The 24,025-nt window shown below is 41.0% G+C and overlaps 1 protein-coding gene and 1 long non-coding RNA gene across 4 annotated transcripts in view; one reads left to right on the top strand and one right to left on the bottom strand.

Annotated features, from left to right (window-relative positions):
- COL8A1 (collagen type VIII alpha 1 chain) overlaps nt 1-15,917 on the bottom strand; it is a 162,140-nt gene extending 146,223 nt beyond the window's left edge. For both annotated transcript variants that reach the window (XM_036109717.2, XM_036109720.2), the window contains exon 1: nt 15,789-15,917. The gene's annotated coding sequence lies outside the window, so the exon portion shown is untranslated. The remainder of the gene's footprint in view (nt 1-15,788) is intronic.
- A 267-nt stretch (nt 15,918-16,184) lies between these two features.
- Nucleotides 16,185-24,025, top strand: part of LOC118546775 (uncharacterized) — a 138,866-nt gene continuing 131,025 nt past the window's right edge. For both annotated transcript variants that reach the window (XR_013444239.1, XR_004922754.2), the window contains exon 1: nt 16,185-16,634. This is a non-coding gene — a long non-coding RNA (uncharacterized LOC118546775). The remainder of the gene's footprint in view (nt 16,635-24,025) is intronic.

Below are 24,025 nucleotides of genomic sequence, written 5' to 3'. Positions count from 1 at the left end.
AAGTGGCCTCCCTTTTGAAGATAAAGAAGAAGGGGGTTCTTACAGTCTCTGTGCATTTATACTCCAAGTGGCTTTCTATTGGTTTCGATACCTTTCAGCTGCAGCTCGTGAGGGCAGGTGTGTCTAGCACAGGGCTTGGCACATACACCGCTATCTATGTGTTGAAGGCATGAACATTTCATCAAAAGGCAAAATTCAGCCCCTTCTTCTGTCAGAAAGTTCTGAGATTGGAGTCCTAGACAAACAAACAAAGGTAATTGAACTTGAGGGACAAAGTCTTTTAAAACTCTTGTGGTCCTTCTTCCTTTGTCTTTATGAACTAAAATGCCTTCCACTATAGCTTGCAATTTTCCTTATTCTAACATTGGGCTTCTTAGAACCATTTTTTTTTTTTTTTTAAGGAGCCTGGATTGAAAGATTTCTTGATAATTAAGGCATAGGGATAAAAAACGTTAGGATATTTTTTATCAAGAAAATAAAATTCATGTAAGGAAGGATTTTGATGTGCTGGCATTGAATGTTATAGGGAGCATGCACTTGGCTTAAGAAGGCATATTACTGGGCGCCTGGGTGGCTCAGTTGGTTGGGCGACTGCCTTTGGCTCGGATCATGATCCCGGGGTCCTGGGATTGAGTCCCACATCAGGCTCCCTGCTCAGCAGGGAGCCTGCTTCTCCCTCTCCCTCTGCCTGCCACTCCCCCTGCTTGTGCTCTCTATCTCTCTGACAAATAAATAAGTAAAATCTTAAAAAAAAAAAAAAAAAGAAGGCATATTACTGCACCAAAATGCAGGGGCCAGGATGCATTTGGGACCCTGGCAGCCTCGGTGGGAGTACGGAAGGATATAGCAGCATAAAACTCCAGAAGCCTGTAGGATGAGCTAAGACCTTAGATGAGACACCCAGGACAGCCATCTTTTTCCTGATGATGCCACAGCTGTCTATACATGATGTGCTTTGCCACAAGAGGGAGGTGGCCTCGAACTGGGAAGGGGCTGTGCAATCATGGACTTTCCTCCTTTGGGGAACTGGCGGAAGAGGGATGCAGTGCCATTTAATGCAAGTAAGCAAACAAACAACAACAAAAACAAAACAAAAACCAACCCTTGTATCCTCCCCCAACCCAAAACCCCAAAGACCAGAGATATAAATCATCCCATAAAGAGCCCACACTGTCACCATTACATGCTCACAGCATCATCCTGGAGTGGGAGTCCAGCGTTCATCAAATGAACTACAAGGCAAAAAGATCCTTAGTGCCCTTATTTGCAATATGTAGAAAGCAACGCTCGAAGCTTCTACTCACCCAAGTGGCCATTATGCTGGCACTTATGTAAGCATTCAGTAATTGGTAGTGATTATTATCAAATGACTTTTACTGAGCACCTTGTAAGCACCAGACATTTTCTCATATATTATCTCATTTAACATTCATTACAGTCAGGAGAGGTAGACTTATTTTGGAGAAGAGGAAAGAAAGACTCAGTGAGACTCACTGTCTTGCCCAGGGTGGCTGCATTGTTAGGTGGCAAAAGTAGGACTTGATCCCAAGACTTTTTATGTTCAACTCAGTACTTTTATTTGTGACACTACAATGGCTTCTCATAGATGATTTAAGATCTTTTGTTTTCGTCTCCCATAAATGACATATATTTTGGCATTAATGAACAGGGGGCTTTAAAAATACTCTTTAGGGGCGCCTGGGTGGCTCAGTCGTTAAGCGTCTGCCTTCGGCTCAGGTCATGGTCCCAGGGTCCTGGGATCGAGTCCCACATCGGGCTCCCTGCTCGGCGGGAAGCCTGCTTCTCCCTCTCCCACTCCCCCTGCTTGTGTTCCTGCTCTCGCTATCTCTCTCTCTGTCAAATAAATAAATAAAATCTTTAAAAAAAAGTAAAAAATAAAAAAATAAAAATACTCTTTAAAAATGACAGGCAGGTTTAAAATGGATTGTGTGGTTCAGTTGGTTGATTGCAGCTCAGGTCATGATCTCAGGGTCCTGGGGTTGAGCCCTGCTTTGGGGCTCTGCACTCAAGGGGGTTCAATCTGTCTCCCTCTGCCCCTCCCCCACTGAGGATTCAATCTGTCTCCCTCTGCCCCTCCCCCCCTGCTGGTGCACGTTCACTCTCTCTAAAATAAATAAATAAATCTTTAAAAAAAATTGGATTGTGTGTCCTTTAAAATCATGAACTGTGTAGAAGACAACCTACAAAACTCTTCCTGCTGATCATCAGTGGCACTTCTTATGTCACTTGTCCTTCCACCACTGAAAATCTGCTTGCTACAGATTAGTAATAGGATGTTGTGAATGATTCTTTGGGGATAAAATGTCAATGATGTAGCAGTTAATGGGGAGAGCTCAGGAATCTGATCTCCTTGTTCTACATTCTGGGTCCTTTACTTAAAACTATGTGACTTTGAGGGAGTTACTTAACTCTCTCACGTAATTTCCTGTTTATAAGGAAAGTGATCAGGATAAAATGCAAAAAAAAAAAAAAAAGCTTCAGCATTCTGTTTGGCACAGAGTAAATCCTCAATACACATTAATTGCTTTTATTGGTCAATAATATCTTATTTGAATTCTATTTTCTTGAAAAGCACATTCCTAATCACTGAATCCTGTTTACTAACTCTTACACATCATTCTGCTTTCCTGTTATAGTTTCTGATTTATGTTGCCAGGATGCTCTGGATGTGACACTGTTAAGGCTCAGCCTGAATTAGTAGAAAGAAGAGGGCTTCAGGAGTAGGAGGATCCAGGTTCATATTCTAATTCCAACATTCACTATCTAAATTATGTGAAATTTACTTAATCTTTCTAAGCCTCCACTGTCTCATGTGTAAAATGTAGATAAAATCTTCCTCTAATTCAAATGAAGGGATGTATATAAAATACATCATAAACAGTAAATTTCTCTATAGAGTTTATTATTGTATCACTCTCTTCATTTTTAAAAGTTCCCAAATTAGGATACTAACACTTTTGCTGATGTGGTGATAATGAATTCTATTTTATAAAAACAAGGTACTAAGCCTCTCCAGTATTCTCGATGTGTTGAAAAGGAGTCATGGATTCTTTCTTTAGCCACTGGCTCACGTCTGCAGATGGGAATTTTATTTATATGTATTCAAATGTGATTTAAACATATGGCGATTCTTTTATGGCTGAATATAAAAAATTTACAAGTTAAATATTATTGCTATCTTTACCATTTACTTTAGAGCTTGCTCATGCTATAATTTGTAAATACTTTACAAGGCAGGGGAAAATACCCACCCATAATTATTTCTCGATGTTGTCTGGCTCATGATAGCTGGGTAAATTCTTTTATTTTATTATTTAAAAAAAAGTTTTCATTGAAAGTTTTTCCAGTCACTCCAAATAAACTTAGCTGTAAATGGAAAAGGTACAGCTGATTGTTCTGGCTTCTTGAGCGTGTCTTCTGCCCCCGTCCTGCTCTTCCCTGAGTCAGAAGGAAGGCATGTGGTGTGGCCGACCTCCGAAATCATTCAACATCTCCTGTAAACTGTTGCTGTTAAAGACTCACTCTGGTTTATTTTCTGAAGGCTTATTAATAAGTTAGAATCTAATCTGCAGCCAGACTGTTTGATCACTTTGCTCTTGGCTTTGCCAGGCACAGGATTTTATTGCATGGTTGGCCTGTTGGCATGATGATTCCTGAAGGGCCGTTGGTAAGCCAGCAAGTGCCAGGGGCACATCATTGTTAAATTCCAAAGACATGTGACCTCCCTTGACCTTCTGGTAGAGGGCTTAGCCTTCTTCAAAGAGCCTCAGGTTGTTCACTAGAAATAGAGACAAAAATGCTCTGGGAAAATCTTTGATAAAGAACTACCTTCCTTCAGAAAGTCATGGGGCTTCAGGGGGAGATGAAAGCAAAAATCTCTTACTGAACAGGACAGTCTTTCTCTGTAGAAATAGTCTTATTGAAAATTGAAGCAATTCTATGAGCAGGTATTTGAAACACGTTTTTCCCACAAAAGGGAAAAGAGAAGAGATGGCAATGAATAATGGAACTTTCTCTTTGAAAGTCTCATTTCGAATCATTCTTTATCTCATTTTGTTTGTATAGTAATAAAGGATCCAGATGACAATACAGTGCCATTCTGTGTGAGTTAAAGCCACAAGAAAAAAAAAAAAAGAAAAAGAAAAAAGAGAAAAAAAGAAATACCATCTGTAGTATTTTATTAAAATTATATATGTGGGGAAGAGGACCTCTTTAAGATAATATAACAATTAGAGGCAGGCATGGTAGGCATGGTAAGGAAGCAATACACTGAACACTATTTAAAGAACACTAGTGTGGTCATGGCATTCACTCGGGATACATAAGAGCATCTTACTCAATTTTTTCAGTAGTTTATATGCTCATCAAGGGATACAAGACATGGCACATGAAAATTTAAATATTTTGTGTTGTCCAATACAGTAGGCACTATCCACATGTGGTTATTTGATTTTAAATTTAAGGAGATTATAATAAAATAAAATTTAAAAATTTAAGACCTCAGTTGCATTAGCCACATTTCAAGGGCTCAGCTGCCAGTATGTGGTTGGTGGCTATCACACTGGACAGCTCAGATAGAGCACATTTTCATCACTATAGAATATTCTAGCAGACAGCTCTGATTTTCAATATAGTGTACAGGCAACATGTAAGTGACATTTATAGCAACTGCTTGTCAGTTGAGAATAGAGAAGGATCAATGCAGCCTGCAGTATTTGGGAAGACTTTAACAAGACCTTGAATTTATGGTTATTTTGGCAAGTGTAAAGAACAATGGGGGACATTCAGTAGAGAAAAGGAAAGAGGATGTTTGGAGGAATAATAGCCTGACTGGCAAGTTAATGTGTTTGTTCCATGTTTCATAATGTCACTAATATTTCTGAGCAGGGTACTGACAGTCCTGGGACAGTGGCACCACCCAACAAATAATGTTTCCTTATGTAATTTAGTAGAAAAGGCCAATATTTAATATTAGCAGACCAGTGGGGATTCATCTTGCACTCCATGCTTAGCTCCAGGGGTTAACACTGGACATAGAAGTGTCACACTAGTAACACTGTATGTATACGCATGGCTGTGAATGGACTTAGGTAAAATTGTGTTTTCTTGGAACAATCTACGGGGATAAAGAAAAGCATATTTAGAGGTTTCTCACTCACCATCACCATATTCTATTCCCCTGTCCCTTTTTTCCTGCCCTCCTTTTCACATTTATTAGGTTCCTACTGTGTGTTAAGTATGGAGGGTGCAGAGATAAACAAGACCTGAATCCTTCTGCCAGGAGCTCACAGTCTTGCACGTAGAACAGGCTGGTGCTATTACAGCATGGACATGGCCATGACACGGCTGTGCACAGAATGCTAGGGAGCATGGCCGAGGTGTACAATGTAGCCTGGGGCAGGCGGGTTGTAGGCATGTCTTCTCAAAGCAGAAGATACCTGATCTGAATCTTGGAGGAGGAGTACAAATTAATTCAGTAGATTAAGTAGGGAATACCACATGAGGAGAGGGAAGATCAAGGACAAAAGCAAAAAAAAAAAAAAAAATATGCAGAATGTGACCATATGGAAAGAACTAGCTCTTGTTTCTTCTTTTGTCTTTGGCACGACACAAAGGAAGGGCTCGAGGTATACTTATTTCCATATATATCCTCACTGCCGGTTAAGCAGCAGGTGTAGACAATATAGACATTTTTCTAGGTGACTCACATGGCTTGAGGGAATCATTTAAGCTGTCTTGACTCTCATCATCTGGCTATGGATGATAATAAACGTAACGCCAAAGAGAATGATCTGTCGAGCCAGATTCAAGTTCGTTTAACGTGCTGTAATGCCTTTGTTCTGTCCGTTCCTCATATAATCATGGGAATTTCTACTGCCTTAGCAATGACATGCTAGGTTGTCACTCTCTCTCCCAGACTGATGCCAAGCAACTTGGGATCACTTGGGGAGAATTTATGGAGAAACCTTAGCCCTTACAAATTACTCTAGGGAGAAATGATAGCTTTTTTTTTTTTTTTTTTGGTTTTTCTAGTAACACAGCCCTTACTTTTTTGGCTCCAAAGTGACAGCATGCTTTTAGGAAAAAATACAGAAAAGAAAAAGAAATTAAAATCACAGTATTAAATAAGAACCAGAGCCAGTCGGCAGTATCTAGGAACAGAGCCACTGGAATTCTCCCTCTCTTTTTATGAGTCAGAGGCATTGTCACAGGGAATTGATGGTTTTTCTTCCTTTTATGACACTAGAAGACACCATGGAAGGCAGTGTGGGGGAGCAGTGTGGAGTGTGACCTCGATAGGAATCCCGGCTCTGCCGCTTGCTTGCTCTGTGACCGGCAAGTTGCTTGACTAAGTAGAGGCTCCGTTTCTCTCATCTCTAAATTGAGGATGATGGGGATGCCTGGGTGGCTCAGCTGATTAAGTGTCTGCCTTCGGCTCTGGTCGTGATCTCAGGGTCCTGGGATTGAGCCCCGCATCGGGCTCTCTGCTGAGCAGGGAGTCTGCTTGTCCCTTTCCCTCTGCTCTGACCCACTTGTGCTCTCGCTCTCTCCCTCTAATAAATAAATAAATAAAAATAAAAAACCCTGCTCTTGTAGGGTTGATTTAAGGAACAGAGATAATGATACAATGTCTGATCCCATTAGATACTTAATCAACGGTATCTATTATTATAACTACTAATGATGAGTTTGAGTTGCTCCTTTCGATGCCTGTGAACTACTTATTTTCTTAAAGGAGAGGATGCTCTGGTCTGCCACTTTTAGGGTCCTGACCTCTGGGCATATCTTTGTGAAGGGGAAAGAGAATTCCCAGAGTATGGCCCTAAGAGAAATAGGGAATTTGATAGGGGTTGGAGGTCTGAGTGTTGTCAATAAACCAAATAATCCCTGATATAGCAAGATATACTAGAACACCAGTAAGTGTGAGCCTGTTATAGGAATTAGCTCCCTATTTATGGTGAGAAAGTAAATGCTCAAGGAAGAAGTTTGGCTAATGATCTTAGTTATTCATAGTGGTTAAGGTGACACAGAATTATCAGATCAGAGATTGTTGAGCTAATTTGTGAAATTATGTAGGCTCCTTGTTTACTGAACTTATTGCTTATTGATGGTCATTTCTCTATTCATACACAATCTCTAGACAATGGGAAAGAAGAGGGAAGGAAGAGATCATTTTAATCTGTCCAATCTCCCTTCCGTCTTCCTTCCTCCCTTCCTATCATCTATCTATCTTTCTAGATTTTTAAAACACTTATTCTGGCATTTCTGCTATTATTTTTATTATGAAGAACTGAGCCATTGAACCAAGACATGTTCATCTTCTTTTGTTCCTTTTTCACCTGGGTTTGGAAATTACACTGTGACTGTTTCTTACTTTATGATTTGGCATAGCACGTAACCTCTACTGACACTCAATGTGTATTACATAATAACTAGCAACCTGAAATTACCATGTCCCAGTAGATCTTGAAATAATGAAGTAGGACAGTGATTCCTAAACTGTTCCCAAGTTGTTCCACAGAATACCAGTCCCAAGAGATGCTCTCAGGTTGGGAAGATTTGTCAGCAAATATGTTTAGGGCACACTATTTACTGTAACATTTTTGAAAAATGAAAATATAATTAGCTAATATATATTATTATCTAATACAATATATATATTAGAAAATATATATATTAAGGTCTTCGTGAAGTCTCGCAGTGAATTAAACTGATCATATTGTTTCATTGGAGTATTTCTAAAATAATTTGACCATAGAAGCTTTTTCTGTATAAACACATATTAATATCTCAGGTACTACTGTTTTTGAAACACACTTTGGAAAATGTTGAAGAAGCGACATTCAGATTTTACATAATATAGCATCATTATTAAAAATATCATCTTTCGGGCTGCCTGGGTGGCTCAGTCGGTTAAGCGTCTGCCTTCCGCTCAGGTCATGATCCCAGGGTCCTGGGATCGAGTCCCACATCAGGCTGTCTGCTCAGCGGGGAGCCTGCTTCTCCCTCTCCCTCTGCCTGCCGCTCCCCCGCTTGTGCTCTCTCTGTCAAATAAATAAATAAAATCTTCAAAAAAAATCATCTTTCTTTAGTTAAAATAGGATTTTAAAACCACAAAAACCTTTTTGTATGGGAGGGAATTAGCTTTTAACTAATGTCAAACTACGGACAAGTGAACACAGAGACCTTTTGAGACTCTTAAGCCATAATTTAATTGTTTCTTTTCCCTTTTCTACTTACCCTTGACCTCTTCTGGCCCTTTGGGACATAAGGAATTGTCCTTTGTATTTTAAGAAACAAAAATGCTCTTACTACATCTTGAAAGGTTATGTGCTTATTTGGAATTTTATTCCATTTTGACTCAATTCCACTTAAATACCATGAGCCATTACCAGGTGTTGTGAGTATAATCCATTCACTATATAAGTAACAGTAACAATGTATGCTTAAGTAGCATCATTTTGCAGAATAACTGGCAAGACTTCAAGTGTCTCTAAATGATAAAGAGAGTGGTTATTTGAAAACTGTTCTTCTATTTAAGATAAATACATTAAGGCACAGAGATGACTGATGACTTTCCCAAGACCCCAGAAAGAGTCAAGGTGTTTTTGAGATTAAAACACAAGATTTTCTCGAATGGGGGCTTCTTAGGCCACGTGCATACCGACTTCATATGTTCATCCCTACTGACATCAGAAACAGAAAGAGGATTGCCCTGTATGTCTGCGAATGTCATAAGTCGTACAAAGCAAGCAGCCCTTCTCTGGTGTGCCAGGGATTTTTCTTTTATGGTCCTAATTGATCTCTATCCCCCAAAGGGTTCTGAATTATGCAAGTGTCTCAAGTCTTAACAAGCCATCCCCAACACAGCTGTGCAATGGAAATGTTCCACGGAAAAGTATTCACTTCGCTCTCGGCAAGGCCCTGGCTGCTCCTTGGAGAGACCCGGACCCAGGAGTGCAGGTTTGGGGCCATCTCGGAGAACTCTGGCCTGTTTCTGCCTCCTTCTTCCTCCCAGCTCCCTTCCCGCTCCTGTTGACAGGAAGGTCTAGTCACGGCACAGGATTCCCCTTGTAAGCTCATGAACTCTCAGTGCCTGAGCTTCTCTGTCCTCCTCTCCCTACCCCAGCTGCCCAGGTTTGTTTTTTACTGAGGTGAGCATTTAGTCTTGGCTGGTGGTGGCCTCGGAAAGAACATTTTCTAAGATTGCTTTGGTTTTCTTTCAAATAAACCTCTACAAGCCTGGACATTGCTGGCATTGCTGAAACGCAGGTGATTTATTCCTAGAGGCTTAAATTATTTTTGTTTTTTTTTTTAAAGAAAACCAACAATGTGATACACTCCTATAGTACATTCTATCCACTGGTTACAAAGGACACCTGGTTCTGCCTTTTATCAGAAAAATTCAAATCTAAAGGCCCCCTCTGGGAACAAGTCAGGTTTTTTTGAGACATTCAGCCCCGTGGCTCCCTCTACTGGTCATTGACTTTCCTCCCCACTCGTTTGAACACTTGACTGGAATAAACTGGGAGCTAGGAGGGGATCTAGACATGTTGTTAAATCAGGAGTTACGGATCCAATAGCATATTTTTGTTGCACATCTCTTTGTATCTGTTATTTTTCCCACCTCGATTTTGGCCACCTACGCCACAAATTCTTAGCTCAACCTAGTGTCTCCTTTCACGTCGGTCTTGGCCTTACCTTGCATCTGCCTTTTAACAAGAGGCCACTTGTTTGGATTTACAGCACGGATGAACACCATGACCGCTTTTTTTTAAGACTAGATTATCAGTAAGTAAAGATCTTTAAAGAACTAGAATGATGTACAGTCATCACTTTGAGTTTATGAACCAAGTATAGGTTTCCCTTTTGAGTGCACATAGCAGGATTGTTGGAGGAACATGCCAAACAGGGTAATAGCTGCCCCAGGAGAATGCTCTTGAACCACTTCTCAGGATTCACTGTCCTCCTGTGGAACTGAAGACAGTGGTGACTTAACCCACTCTGCTGCCGGGCAGCATAAAATTTCTGCATAAACCAGCCAGAGTTGCCCCGGTTCATGAAGCCTGAGTTATGGAGGTCACTGGCCCAGACTTTTAGAAAAACAGCTGTTTTATCTAGCTAACAGAGAGGACTGGAGAAGCGCCCCAACAGGCTGGACACATTTTATTTCCTGGAGAAGCCAACAGCTGACACCCACACCCAGGCCTATTCAGTTAGAGTTGGAAAAGTAGCACATGAAGTGATTGTCTTTAATCTCAGCACATCAAATGATGCCAATGCCTAAATATCCTGTGATGTAAACAAATCAATAGAGAGCTTAAGAGAAGCAGTCTTCAAGAGACTTACTTAAAAGAATGTTTTCACGATGATGCTGATGATGCTTAGTCATAGACTATGTAAATTGTAACATACAATAAATCAATTTCAGAAACACAAGTACTATTTCAAAGATATGCAAACATTGTCAGGCTTTAGAGGAAAGTGAAGAAGCATCTGGGGTAACATCTGTCCACTTATTCAGGGTGAATTATTTCCAGAAACGATACAAGAATATTCTTTTCTACCTTCATCATTTTCTATATCGGAGTAACTTTATATATCACCCAAAATTGTATCGTTATCTTAGTAGAGAACATTTTGATGACTTGACATCTATGGAGTTAGTATGCTAGGTCAGCGGAGTCAGAGGTCAAATGAGGCTCTTTTCCCAGTCAAGAGTTAAGAAGAATTTTAATAAGATGTAATACTTGTAAAGCTTTTACCCACGCGAGTCAGTACTCAACTGGCATGGTACTGAAAGGAGCCTGACCCAAATAGGATTTTATCTCCCAAACATTGGAGAGATTCTTGGATCAGACATATTAAAAATCTCTTCTCCAGCACCTCAAAACTCTATGGAGTTTCTCCCTCTTCTGTCTAAGATGGAATGAGCCCTCTTAGCTGCACTTATCTTTTCTCTACACTCTTGGCCCCTTGACCCCTCTCCTCTGACATGACATATTTCATGCTTACACCCGTCAATCCGTTTGTTTTTCAGAGTTTCCTCTGGTTGTTCTTTATGCATATCTTGCCTTTTTTTCTCATTAAAGACCTGGGAAGGAGTAAGGTGATTATATTGCCATCACATTGTCTACTGGGTGGGAGAAGATGATTATGCCATAAACCATCACAAAATAATACATTTGTTCTGTCACATAAATATTGGAACCAGACTATAAGGCATCTTCGACATGTACTATATGGGGAAAACACACTATAGTTATCCAAGATAGAGCACTGTTCAAAGAGTTTGGCTACCTGAACTGTAGCCCTATTTCTACTATACATGTCTTGGTGACCTTGGGCGTGATATCAACCTTTCTCACCTGTAAAATTGACTTTAGTTAAAATTAGCTCCAAAGATCCTTCTAGCGTTTATATTCTGTGATTCTCTAAGTGTAATACCCAAGAAATTAGAATAGGGACTAGATAAGTGTTTAGAAACGTCATTCAGAGGGACCTGTTGGAGGCAATGGCAATTTTAAATTACCTTTCTTCTAGATAGAAGGCTTTACATTTACAAAAGTGTGAAGCCTTCTTATTTGCTGGAGTGAAAATTTAGATCCTGTTTAAGAGAAGTATGAGACTTTTGGTAATGAGAAAATCCACAAGTATAAGTGGTACTCCAGAAACTTGATCTGTAATAATTGAAAAGAGATTTCTTCCCCTGAAGGAAAAAAGAGGGTATCAGAGGGGGGGCACGAATGCATCTGCAAATCTGGTACTGAAGGAGAGAAGGGAAGTTTTCATTTTCTATGAAGAACCATGGCAGCGAACCCAAAATTCATAGAGGAGATTGAAAGTGAACCATCAGGTGTATTTTAGTATTTAGTATTGTACATCATCAGCCAGAGGTGCTATGAGTTGCTTTTGCTGTTATGCTACATTGAACAGTTAGAATTTAGTATTATTTTAGCTGATTACTCTCTATAATCAGTTTTCAGGAACATTTTTGTTTCAGTCACTTCAGTTTGATTCCATGCAATTTCAATGGCTTTGTGGATTTATGTCCACAGGGCCCCCAGATTATAGACATTCCGACCCTGTGTGACTCCCTCCAACCCCCTTCCTGCAAATCTATTTGCTTGAGGATAGACTATAAAGAACCTCCTTCCTCAAACAGCAAACATAGTTACCAAAGCGATAGTGGAATGTCTGATTAGTGGCTTCTCTGTTGGTGCTGAAATGTGGTTAATTTTCTTTCCCACTCTTCACTCCTTGCCTCTCTGGAAAAGGCAAGTTTAGCAAAGCTCTCATTCAGTACTGTGGGGTGTAAACAGCTGTTAAGGACTGTCAGGTCATTGGAAGATCTTTTTCATTATAAGCTTAGCATTTTGTAACAACTAGTGAGCTGGTCTTTTTAACATTTTTTTTAAGTTCTAGATGCTTTGGGTATTAAGAGGTCCATTTCACAAAATGCTAAAGTAAAACATTCTCTAAATTCCGAAGAGCATTCATTCTCCCCTTAACCTCCTCCTCTCCTCTCCTTTTGTTTTTCTTTTCACTCAATAATTAGAACAGTGCACCTCTCAGGAGACTGGGTTCTATCTCAAGATCTGTACCTTCTTTAAATTATGCATATGTATGTTTATGAAGACTTGGTGGAAGAGAAGGAAGCCATGCATGAAGAAAGACCTGGTTTTCAGAGGAGGACCAGAGGTTGGGAAATGGGTCCGCATCTCAATCACTCCACAAGTTGCCATACCAAAGTGGGTGACCATAGATAAGGAGGAGTGAACTGCTGCTTCTAACTTCTCACTTGCAAATAATTACCCAACACTGGGCCCTTTGGGAAAGTTAGGGGTGGGTTTGTTGATGTGAACCACCCATTAATGTTCTGAGGGTTTTTATATTCATAATACAGTTTTTAAAATTGTAACTGGCAAAGTGCTATGGGTTTTAATGGGGGGCAGACCTGAGATCGTTTTGGTCTTTAGAACAACTACTCTCCTCTGTTCGGGAAGGGCACAGCAGAGATGGATCTTAACGTATTAGTGGAAATACTATTGATTTAAGACCGAAGCCAAGATCATATATGAATATTTGCTCCTCCACATCTCTTCATGTCCCACATCAGTAAAGGCAAAAAGAAGTTGTGTTTGTAACAGAGATTCTGCTCTTTCTCTTCTCCTAGGGCACTTTCTCGGGGAGATTCCTCCCGGCTTCACTCTCAGTTCTCATCCCCATTCTCTTCTCTTTGATTTTTGTAGCACAAATGGAAAAAAGTGGGATATACTTGTTGGTCATAGAAAGAATATCGTTTTAGAATTGTGACAATAATAGAAAATCTCAACTGTGTGTTTCCCTAGGTGTAGCAGGCCCTTGAAATCAGTGGAACATCTTCTCTTTGTCTCTAGTGAAACAGGCAGCTGCTCCCTTTTACTTTTTTGAGAAACATTAAAGGAGTCGGGCAAGGCTGCTGCGATGGCGTCACTTAGATATGGTCATGAACCCAATCCAGGAGCGGCTACATAATGGCATAAAGAGAAGACTCATGTGAGATCTCTACAACCGGTGCAAAGGGAGATGTTGGGGTAACTACATGAAAACCCAACACTGATTTTTCTAAAAACTTAAGAGAAGAGTCATTGTGCCTGATGTGTAAGCTATAGGGAAAGAATCATTTTAAAAGTCCAGTAAAGGGCCCTGGGAAAGTTAGGTCATGAGAGATCTCCATGATCTCACCCAGTTATTTAGGGTGTTGAACTTGATGGCACAAGGAGTAGGCAGTTACTCTTAAGTGGTTCATAGCTGGTAGAGTGGATCAGCTGCCAGGAAAAGCAGAAGCAAACTCTGGGAGAACAGTTTTCATCCCCAAATTTAGGAATAACAGGAGCTCTTTTACGTGGGAGCACTTTTCTCTCTCTCTCTCTCTCTTTTTTTTTCTCCCAGAAAAGATAACTTCCCTCAAGGGAAATCTGGTGAATGAAGTAGTCTATTTTCACCCTTGTGATGATGGTGTGAGTCCGGCACTACCATAAAAGAAGAATTAACTTGGACATGCCACACACTTGGTTTGGCCTTGTCCCATACCTGTGCTCTTGTTGTGGTTGATTACCCACTTACATCAGATATGAAGCAAGCAGTCTGCACTGTGGCTTGAGATGAAAGGTATTTTAATATGCTCAGGTCACATACTATCGGCCAATAGTAATTTTATATCATTTTCTTTAAGGAAACCACACTCCTTGAAATAATTTTTTCCAATGAAGCAAAATTTTGCATGACAGAAAGCTTTCCGGGTAAGTCTTTCATTTGAATAATAGCACTGAATTCCCTCCATGACAAGAGAATTTTAATATATCTTTTATTTCTTTTGATATGCAAATGATATGGAGAAAAGCTTTGAAAGACCCTCAGTTAAACTTTTGATGATTCTACTTTCTTTAATGGTGAAGGATTATTTACAGCTTTGGTGAGGTTCCCCTTTTTAAGTGAAACGATATAAACAAACCAAAAAAGAAAAAAAGAAGTGAAACTTTTCCTCTTTTACTTTAAGAACCATAAGGGCTGAAATAGTGGTTTGGCTTCCTGACTGCCCACTTTGGTTTGCCGTCTCTAAGCGGTCTTGTGCAATTAATTCCCCAGAGGAAATATTTGAAGAGGGTTTTTCTCCCACATGAGAGAGTTTCATCCCACACAGCCCACGGATTTTGACAGCAAACTTCATGGACCAAGTGTCCGGTTTCTACAGAAGTAGCCGTGGAGTATGTGTTTCCTGTCACAGGTGCACGGTACTCTTTCTTCGACCTCAGAAATAGGAAGATATAGCAGTCTTTACATGGGATGGGAGCTTAAACACTGGATAGCTCTAAGAACCGGGTGCTAATCAGGTCGATTTTAATTTACTAGATGAGGGAAAAGAAGGTGGCAAGCAAGGTTCAAACTTCCAAAGCCTTCGAGCTGATTTTTCTTTACAACCGTCTGGTGTACCCAGAAGAATTGTATAATCTGGCCTGTATTTTGCTCTTGCTGTGAAACATATTGAAACGCTTTATGTTTAGGTGTATGTATAGAAATTCATGAAGTTCTTTTATACACTTTCTTGGTTCCAACACAATTCTCATTTTAGAAAAGTCTTGAAACGATAACTTTGTGAGAGCACACTTTGCCCCAGCTTGTAAATTTGGATTTGTTCTTTCCTATCTACCAGCCACCTGATTACCGTCCCTGTGCAAAGGGCACCCGTTCACATCATTTTTTCCAAGCACTTAAACCTGGAAAGATACTTTTTAAAGGACTCACAGAAGCTGTCTTAAGGGGGTTTGGAAAACATCGCAAAATTGTTAGCAGTCGTTTTGACTGTGCTATTTTTAGGAAACTAATTGTATTCTTTTAAAGTACATTTTTGACAGTGGGACAAAGATTTCCTTGCCCCCACTGATATACGAAATATTTACAGTGAAAAACGTCAGTAGAACACCCCACACAGATGCATTTTAGCTTCAGCAACAGTCGGCAAAGGGGGAAAAGTGATTCAAAAAGAGAGAAGGTTTTTGCGGTATTTGTGCTGCTGTTTCTGCCCAAAATGAACTTTTATTTTACCGTTCAAACAGAAGTTTGTTTTCAAACCAGTTGCTAGTTAAAGGAGCCGCTGATCTGGCATCCGTAAGAGTCAGCTCGAACCAAACTGTAAGCGTGTTGACCAGAGGAGACTTATTTCCCACCCTCGCAGCAACCCCTAGTAGGTCAGATGCCTGCAGAAGTGTTATCTTTTATCTTACCTTGAGCACGTAAGATCCAGGAGAAAGGCTCAGGGGGCTCCCACAGGAGAGGACCGGGAAAGTGCTCTGATCGGCTGCTGGTAACATGCACTTGGCTTTTATGGGCAGGTGGGAGGAGCTGCTCCTCGTAGTAGGTGGGCAGGCAAGGAGCGGCGGGCGGGCAGCCCCGGGAGAAGCTGGACACTCTGCTCCGGGGAGGGGCGGAGAGGGCAGAGCAGGAGCCCGAAAGAGGGAGGAGAGCCGGGAGCGGGAGAGGGGTGTAGAAGCGGTGGAAGGAATGGAAACGGGAGAGGGAGGGAGAAAGAGAAAGAAAAAAAGAGGGAACGAAGAGCACTAGAGAAAGGGATGTAGAGCACAGAGGGGGAAAAAGGGTTGGGGAGAAAATGAACAGAAGACAGAGAGACAAACACGCAAGGTCTGGAAGGAAAGGGGAATTGGATTATTTTGTTTTTGTATGACTTTTTTTTTTTTTAAGAGGGGAGTTGTGGGTGACTGTTACGACTAAAGGTGTTTTCTGTGACTTTGAAAAACTAAATAAGGGTTCAGGAAGACGGAAGGGTTCCTAAGCGAGGCCAAGGAGGGGCAGCTGGGCGTCGGAGGAGCACAGTGCAAGGGCTGGCGGCCGCCTGGCCGGCAGCGGCGCGGAGCCGAGGGCGCGGAGTGGAGCGCGCGGCGCGGAGCCGGTGCCGCCCGCGCCCGCAGCCCCTGTCAGGCCCGCCGCCCGCCGGTAAAACCCGCCCTCCACTCCTCACTCCCGGCAGTGCTTATTTGACAAGAAAGGTCTCCCTGTGCTGCCGGTAGCATGCAGCATCCAGAGGCCCCTCTGGAGACTTCTGCAGCATTAAGGTAAATCCAGCAAAGGTTGGGGAGGATCAGCTGATTGGCTTGTGGAGAAAGGAACCTCAAAACCAACCTCGGTCCTCCAACATCTGCTTATGTAACCGGATTTCAGGACTCTGCCCTCTGGTTATTTTCGGTATTGAAAAAACTTTCATTCCTAACAATTAGAAAACGTCTTAGGGCCATAGCTCACTCTCTGTGTGTCTTAAACATTAAGAGAGGATTCAACCAACAAACGGCTGAAGAGTCAGGCTGAAATTCTTAAGAAATACATTCAGAGAAAGAAAAACAAGCTCCTTTAGCTGCTGAGTGGTGACTCACTTCCCAGCCCAAGCTTGATTTCTGCCACCAAGGGAATTAAAACATTTTTAAAGGGAGAACCTGAGCCTTGAGTATGGGGGGTAGTGAGAGGGGAAAGGGAGGGGTGGGGGTAGGGTAAGTGGACTGAGAAGAATAAGAGGACTTTTACTCAATAGGTCTTTACATAAATATATCTATATATACATAGATAAATAGATAGAAAACCTGATTCAGTGTTCACCACATCCTCATGAGGTGAGTGTTGTGTAGATTTTTTTTTTTTTTAAGAAGGGACTCTTAAAAGGGTTAAGCCACTAGCTCAAACTTACAAGAAGGGGAGTCTCAGCTACTGAGCTTTCAAAGCTTGTGAACTCTGTGCACCAGGCTGTCATATAAAACACCTAGCTCGGTCTCAGGTTAGATCCTGATGTCTTTGAGGGTTACCAGGCTCCAAGAGAAGGAAAAATGATGGACAAGAGCAGGGTTTCTCAAACTGGGTACTATGACATCTTGGACTGGATAATTCTATGTTGTGGGGACTTCTGTGCACTGCATAATGTTGAACGGCCTCTCTGGTCTCTACATACCTGATGCCAGTATCATCCTCCTTCCTAAGTGGTGAAACTGAGAATGTCTCTACACTTAGGCAAATGTCCCTGGGGTAGGGGGGCAAAATTCTCTCCTCCCTATAAGAACCATTGGTCTAAAGAAGGTCACAACTATAAAAAAAGATTTAAAGAAATCCATTAAGAAAATGCCCAATAGTGGCATTGGGTAACAATAATACTAGTTGCCACATGTGGGAAGTTTACACTGGACTTAGTTTTTTACATAGCCATATTCCCTTCTGTCCTCTGGAGCCCAAAGCTTCCATTGCTTCCTTTGTAACTAAGCTTTTTCTCAATTGGATACATGTGGAAATCAACAAAGTAGAACCCCATGTGCCTGGGGTTTGAAGGAAGATTAGTGATACACCAGATGAAAATTTTAAAATTTATCATAGACAAATTTGACATTGGAACAATTATTCCAGATGGTATGATTTTTTGGAAATTGCTTCTTTGTTTTAATATTTTTAATTTTTCATGTCTATCCCCCCATTTGCATTATATTCAGTAACTTTTAGGCTGCAAAGAAGTTATATCTAGTGGTTAATTAGCTAGCAGAAAATAAGTACTCAATGGATATTTATAGTATAATTGAATAAATGACACTGTTGAGCACTGACACATAGAAAATAACCACTATTATTAGTTTAATGAATAAAAAAAGAATTAATGAATGCTTAGAAAGCTAGAATGTTCACATTAACTTTCTTGCCTATTTGCTATTTGGTTTTACTCTTTTCTCATCCTCCATAACTCAGTTTTCCTCTTTCTAAATAGTATGTTTGTCTTTTAGGGATGTGGCCAAACCCATAAAATTAAGTCTATGAAATGAATAACCCTTGTTACTAGACCTAGAAATAGGACTGCATTGACTATTCTGGCTCTGACCCCTGAAGTCAGATGTCATTTTATAGGCAGGGTACCACTTCTGGCACTTTTTAATTTAGTAAAGAAATGTATTCTGGACAAACTAGACAAGACCCAGTTAGAGGAGCATCTGGTAAACATGTCAGGAAATATCCTCATTAGATTACAGCAAATCATCTTTTCAATCCTAATTTTATGCCTTTCAAATATTCCAGTTCCATCACACAGTTGTAAAAAAATTAGAAACAGAAAAGGCAAGAAAAGTACATTCAAAGGGAAGGCAATTGATGGCTGTACTTTTCTTCTCCTTTTTCTTCCTTCACTCCCTCCTTTTAAACCTGAATATCCAGCCAACATAACAAAAGAGCTCCTTTCATTTTGTTTGGATGGTGCTAATGATTAGTTCATTTCTCCAGTTCACACTTGCCTAAATCTGATTCAGTAGCAGATCTGGACAACAAGTAAGGAATCCAGGAATGTGATTCCTTTGCTGGTTCTTAGCGTGCCCTCCTAGAATCTCTCTGAAGGTGACTGAGGCTTGAAATGACCTAGTTTGGTCTTCTGCGGAAAGAAAGGAATCCAATGACAACATACTAGATGCTCTGAAGTTTCCATTGTGTGGATAATATAACAACAGCTCCAGATTATTACCTTATTTTAAAGAGCTTTAAATATGGACCCCCCCTTTTTTTGCTTATTTGGAATTAATCAATTAACACATATTTATTCAGAATGGATGCCAGATAGTGTGGGGTATTCAAAGCAGAAGAAAATAAGAATGTAGATCTGTCCTCACGGAGGAAAAGAAGCATGAAATTTTGTTAGTTGGGTAGCAAAGAGGAGAAGTTGGCAATGAGCTGAGCCATGGAAAGTAGCATTTGGATACATGGGTGGTGAACAGTAGGACAAGGAAGAGGATGTGTTCAGCTGAGGAAGGCACAGTAATATTTGGGGGGATAGTAAATTGGCCAGCATGATTAAAAGGGAAGGGTCTGTGTAGCAGAATAATGAGGTGAAGGAACAGGAAAGGAGAGGGGGGATCAGCCTGCTGGAGGCCTTATATGTCACCTCGGTAGTCTGAACAGTGCACTGTAGGCAATGGGACGTCTATTAAGATTTCACTTTTCTTTGAATAGTGTCTATATAGTAGCTTTGCAGATAAATGAGTGTGGTATGTCTAGGGCCATTAGGGTACTTAGAGAAATCGGAGTGTCTTTGTCCTGTGGACTTGGAGGCCTGTGTGAGGTCCAGACAGAGTGGTGACTATTTCTATCAGTGCCCTGTGTGGTTGTAAGGAGAAAGGCAGGACTCTCCCAGAGTATGGCCAGGATGACAAATGTGATTAATGTGAAGCGTGGTGTCTGCTCTGTGTGTCATTTACCTGTGGCAGCTTTATGGTTCTCAGAAGGTATCCACTCCCAGATGGTAGGTCTGACGAATGAGATCATGAGTTCTCAAGGGTTCCTGGATTAGAGAACAGTGGAACCTGGCATTAAAAGCTCTACCGTCACATGTACGCTTTTAAACAGCTAACTTGCAGTGATTTTACATGTGTTACCCTTGGCAAATTTCAGCCTCTCATTTTACCTGCCACTCCTAAGTGCTTCAAAATGCAAATGAACATGGCTTTTAGTCTAAGCAAAAATCACTGACGATTTGAAGTTTGATGTACAGACATTTTCTCTCCATCTATCAAATGATCCATCAGTCAGTCAGCCTAAGCTTGTTCTAAGTATCACCACATATGATCTTGCGAGGCACTCACAATCGCCAGCACTCCAGGGCATTTAAAATAGGGTTTTATTTACAGAAATTGAAAAGGCTCAGAGCATAGAAGAAAGGCACACCTCTCCTGCATTCCAAAGGAATGCCTGGATTCTGTGAGTCACTGTTTTCCTGTTGGTCCAGATGGTAGAGAGCTGACTCGGGTGATCCTACAGACGACTGCCTCACAGCTCCCACTGGCTTTGTAAAGAGCACTGGACAGAGAGTCAGGAAATCTCGGGTTTAGTCCCAGCTCGGCCACCAACTACCCGTGAAAACTTGGGGCCGATGTTTTATCATTTTTGGATTTAGTGTCCGTATGCAAAATAAGAAAACTTAACCAGACATTCTCTAAACTTCTTGCCACCCTTCAGATGTCTACCCTGTGCCAGTCCAGTAGATGATCCTCTTACTCTTCCCCATGAAGTCAACCCAACATTCAATGATGCACATGCTTAGCTTTAGGTGTGGGAGTAAGAGCTCATAATGCATGAATCCAGTTTTTGCTACAAGGGGATTACACCCCAATATCAAGCCTTGCCTGTATTCCAGGCTCAGAATCCCAAAGTGGGGCGTACCATCGCCACTTAGCTAGCCCGTAACGGTAAGCACTGCTGCTCTAAGTCGTAGGGCCTGGTAGAAGTCTCCTGTGTTAGCTGTCAGCCTCGAAACCTGGAAGCCTTTTAACTCTTTTTCTCTGAATCAAGTAGTAATTATCATTTTGCCTGATGGAAATGGGACCACACCACACCTATCCCTGGTTTCTGAAAATTCTATCCATTGTGCCAGATTTACCTGATGTCCAAATTAATTGATTTGATTTCCTAAGGAGCTCTCTACAGGTCTCCCACTTTCCTGGAAATTCCCCCCTCTCCCCAGTGCCTCATCGCTTTATTTCTTTAAGGAGGAAAATCTTGGTTGCCCTTTTCAATATAGTTTAAATTGTTATAGCTCCTTTAGTTTCCCAAATGATTTGATTTTTACTGGGATCTGTGAGCCTTTTTCTGGCTCTCACCCTCCCCATAACCAGTGACAACTAGGGTTACTCTGTTCTTTTTTTATACCTTAAAAAATTTCATTGTAGGAATTCTCTCATGGGGCCAGTGCAATGAAGAGGGGGAGATATAGTCCAGGGATTATTTCTTACTCAGGAGTGGAAAAGCAAAGGCCTTCCAGAGTGCTAGTAAAATACACTTCACCCTTATTTTATGGCACCCTAGACCCTATCTACTGTCTGGGAATTGTCCTGATCCTAGAATTCCCTTGCTAAATAATTCTTAACTCTGCTTTGTCTTCTATCCTCCATTCTTTCTGATTGTGGTTTGCCCTCTTAGGTTCTTGTTAATATTTACCTCATGTTCAATTATAATAAATCCCTTATTTCCTGCTCAGAGTTACATCTTACACAACTTAAGATTTTCATGAAGAACTCCAGTTTGACAGGCAAAAATGTTTATCTGAGATGAGAGATCTAAGTGCCCTCACCTTAGACTACTATGTCCTATCCCCAAATCACCTTGCATGTTGCCTTGAGAGCAATCACCCTAAACCCAGCAATGATTACGTCATGCCTTCGTTCAGGCAACTTTAATGGCAGCACATTATTCGATTTGTAAAAAAATCTGAATTTGTATTCTGGCATTCAAATTCCCCCCCGCCCCCTTCCATGATTCAAGCCCAGTCTTCATTTCCAACTCCATTCACATACCCTGTGCTTCTGTCAGGGGAGACGATTTGCTTTTCACAAGGTCTGTGCCCTTGACTCTTCATCTTCCACGTGATGGTGCTTGGAGCTCCTGTTGCCAGAATCACCCGTGGACACAGGCTCACATCCTTTATTACTTCAATACTACCTTCTTCAGGAAATATTTTCTGATCCTTTTTCTGAAGCTCCCAGGAAAGTCGGTACTTCTCTTATGACATTTTTTGCTATCTAGTGTTTTATACATATGCTCACCTCTTTCCTCCTTAACTTCACTGCTTTCTCCTTGAAGGTTTAACTCCTTTTCCTGACACTAGGCCTAGCATAGAATGGGTGGTCAATATAGGTTTGTGGATTGTGGAACTTTAAAAAAAGTAAATTATTAACTCCTCTCCTTCCTTTCTCTATTCCTAACCCCTTACACCCCATTTAGCTCAACAAAACAAAACAATACAAAAAAACTAAACAACAACAACAACAACAAACATTTAGAGCTGCTGGTATATTTCTGGCAGCATTGTAGAAGCTGAAGTCCCAAAGACCAACATGGCTTGGTTCCCACTTTCAAGGAATTTAAACAGTCTTGTCGGGGAGATGGAGAGAAATAGATCATTTTTATTCAACATGGCAAATTCTATGGGCAAGATAAGTACTGGGCTCTATGACAGGAGCTCAGAGGAGGTCTTTGCTCATTAGGGGGAGCTTTGAGATGGTAACTCAGAATGCAAAGTGTAAGTCAGAAGATGGAATCAAGAAACACACAGAAAAGAAAAGCTTGGTCCTTACTTGTTAGGGTGAAGATATAATGATATGCTTTATGTTTTTTGGTTGAGAATCACAGGGGGTCAGTCTGCATTTTGTTCTGCAAACTGAGTCTTCCTGCCTGTGAAGTCAGTGGAAGTAAAAGCGTTATTTGAGCAGATGTGTTTTAATATTGCTTTGAAATAAAAAGGGCCCAAATGTACTCTTCTGGTATATACCGTCACACTCTAAGGCTTTTGATTGACTGAGTGAATGAACAATAGGCTGCAGCTAATGCTGAATGCACTTAAGAACTGTGGCCACTTATTTTTGGACCCTCCATGATGGCTAGATACCATCTCATGGTATCTCATTCTCATCTATTTCCTTTTAAGGGAAATATCTTATAAGATGTCCTTATAGAACCTCCATGACAACAAAGGGGACAATTTAGAGTCCTACATACCTTGGCTACTACGTTATTCATGGATTTATGTCTTAAATGTGGACATATAATGGTTAGCCCTTCTCACCTCAGCTTAGAGCCACCATATGGTTTTGTAAGTACACTCAGTGTGCCAATACCAGATCTTTTCATCTCTGGTAGCCCACTTGTTTTCCTAGAAGGAAAGTCACAATCTTGGAGTTTCACACGATGCATAAGGAAGTAGTTAAGTCTATTTGCAAGAAACCTTAAAAGCATCACAGCTATTGACGCATAGTTAAATGGGCTTTAGATTACTGTGGAAGGGAGTGGGAACAGAAATGACCTGTTAAGAAGTGAGACTTAAATTTCTGTGCAAAAAGTGGCTAGATCCCTTGAAACTCTTGTAACTCTTGTAAGCTGTTACTTACAGCTTTGTTTCCATTGGACTTTAGAGAAGGAGTCTGTGTTACTCTGTTTTGGTCTCATCTTATTTTTCCCATCCTCATTTCTTCCATGTTCTAATTCTTCATTCTCTTAGTTTTCAATTTAGTTTTATCTTGTGTGTATTTTGCATCCTTTCTGGAACCTTCATTTTTATTAGACTTCCTGTGCTAGACTTATTATCAGAGAGTGTCAGGTGGATACTGGGATCGCATCTGGCCACGTGGGATAGGAAGACCATTGTTCAGGATCAGATGGGCTTCCCCATTCCCCACTTTTTTTTTTTTAAAGATTTTATTTATTTGAGAGAGAGAATGAGAGAGAGAGCAGGAGAGGGGGGGAAGGTCAGAGGGAGAAGAAGACTCCCCGCTGAGCAGGGAGCCCGATGCGGGACTCGATCCTGGGACTCCAGGATCATGACCTGACCTGAAGGCAGTCGCTTAACCAACTGAGCCACCCAGTCGCTCCCCATTCCCCACTTTCAATGACTAGACCGAGAGGGTTTCTTACTGGGCATTTCTGAGGATAACACATGTTTGTATCAACA

Source organism: Halichoerus grypus, chromosome 1 (assembly GCF_964656455.1).
Source record: "Halichoerus grypus chromosome 1, mHalGry1.hap1.1, whole genome shotgun sequence".
Taxonomy (NCBI): Eukaryota; Metazoa; Chordata; class Mammalia; order Carnivora; family Phocidae; genus Halichoerus; species Halichoerus grypus.
Note: the sequence above shows the minus strand (reverse complement) of the source record. Positions and strands in the feature narration are given on the sequence as shown.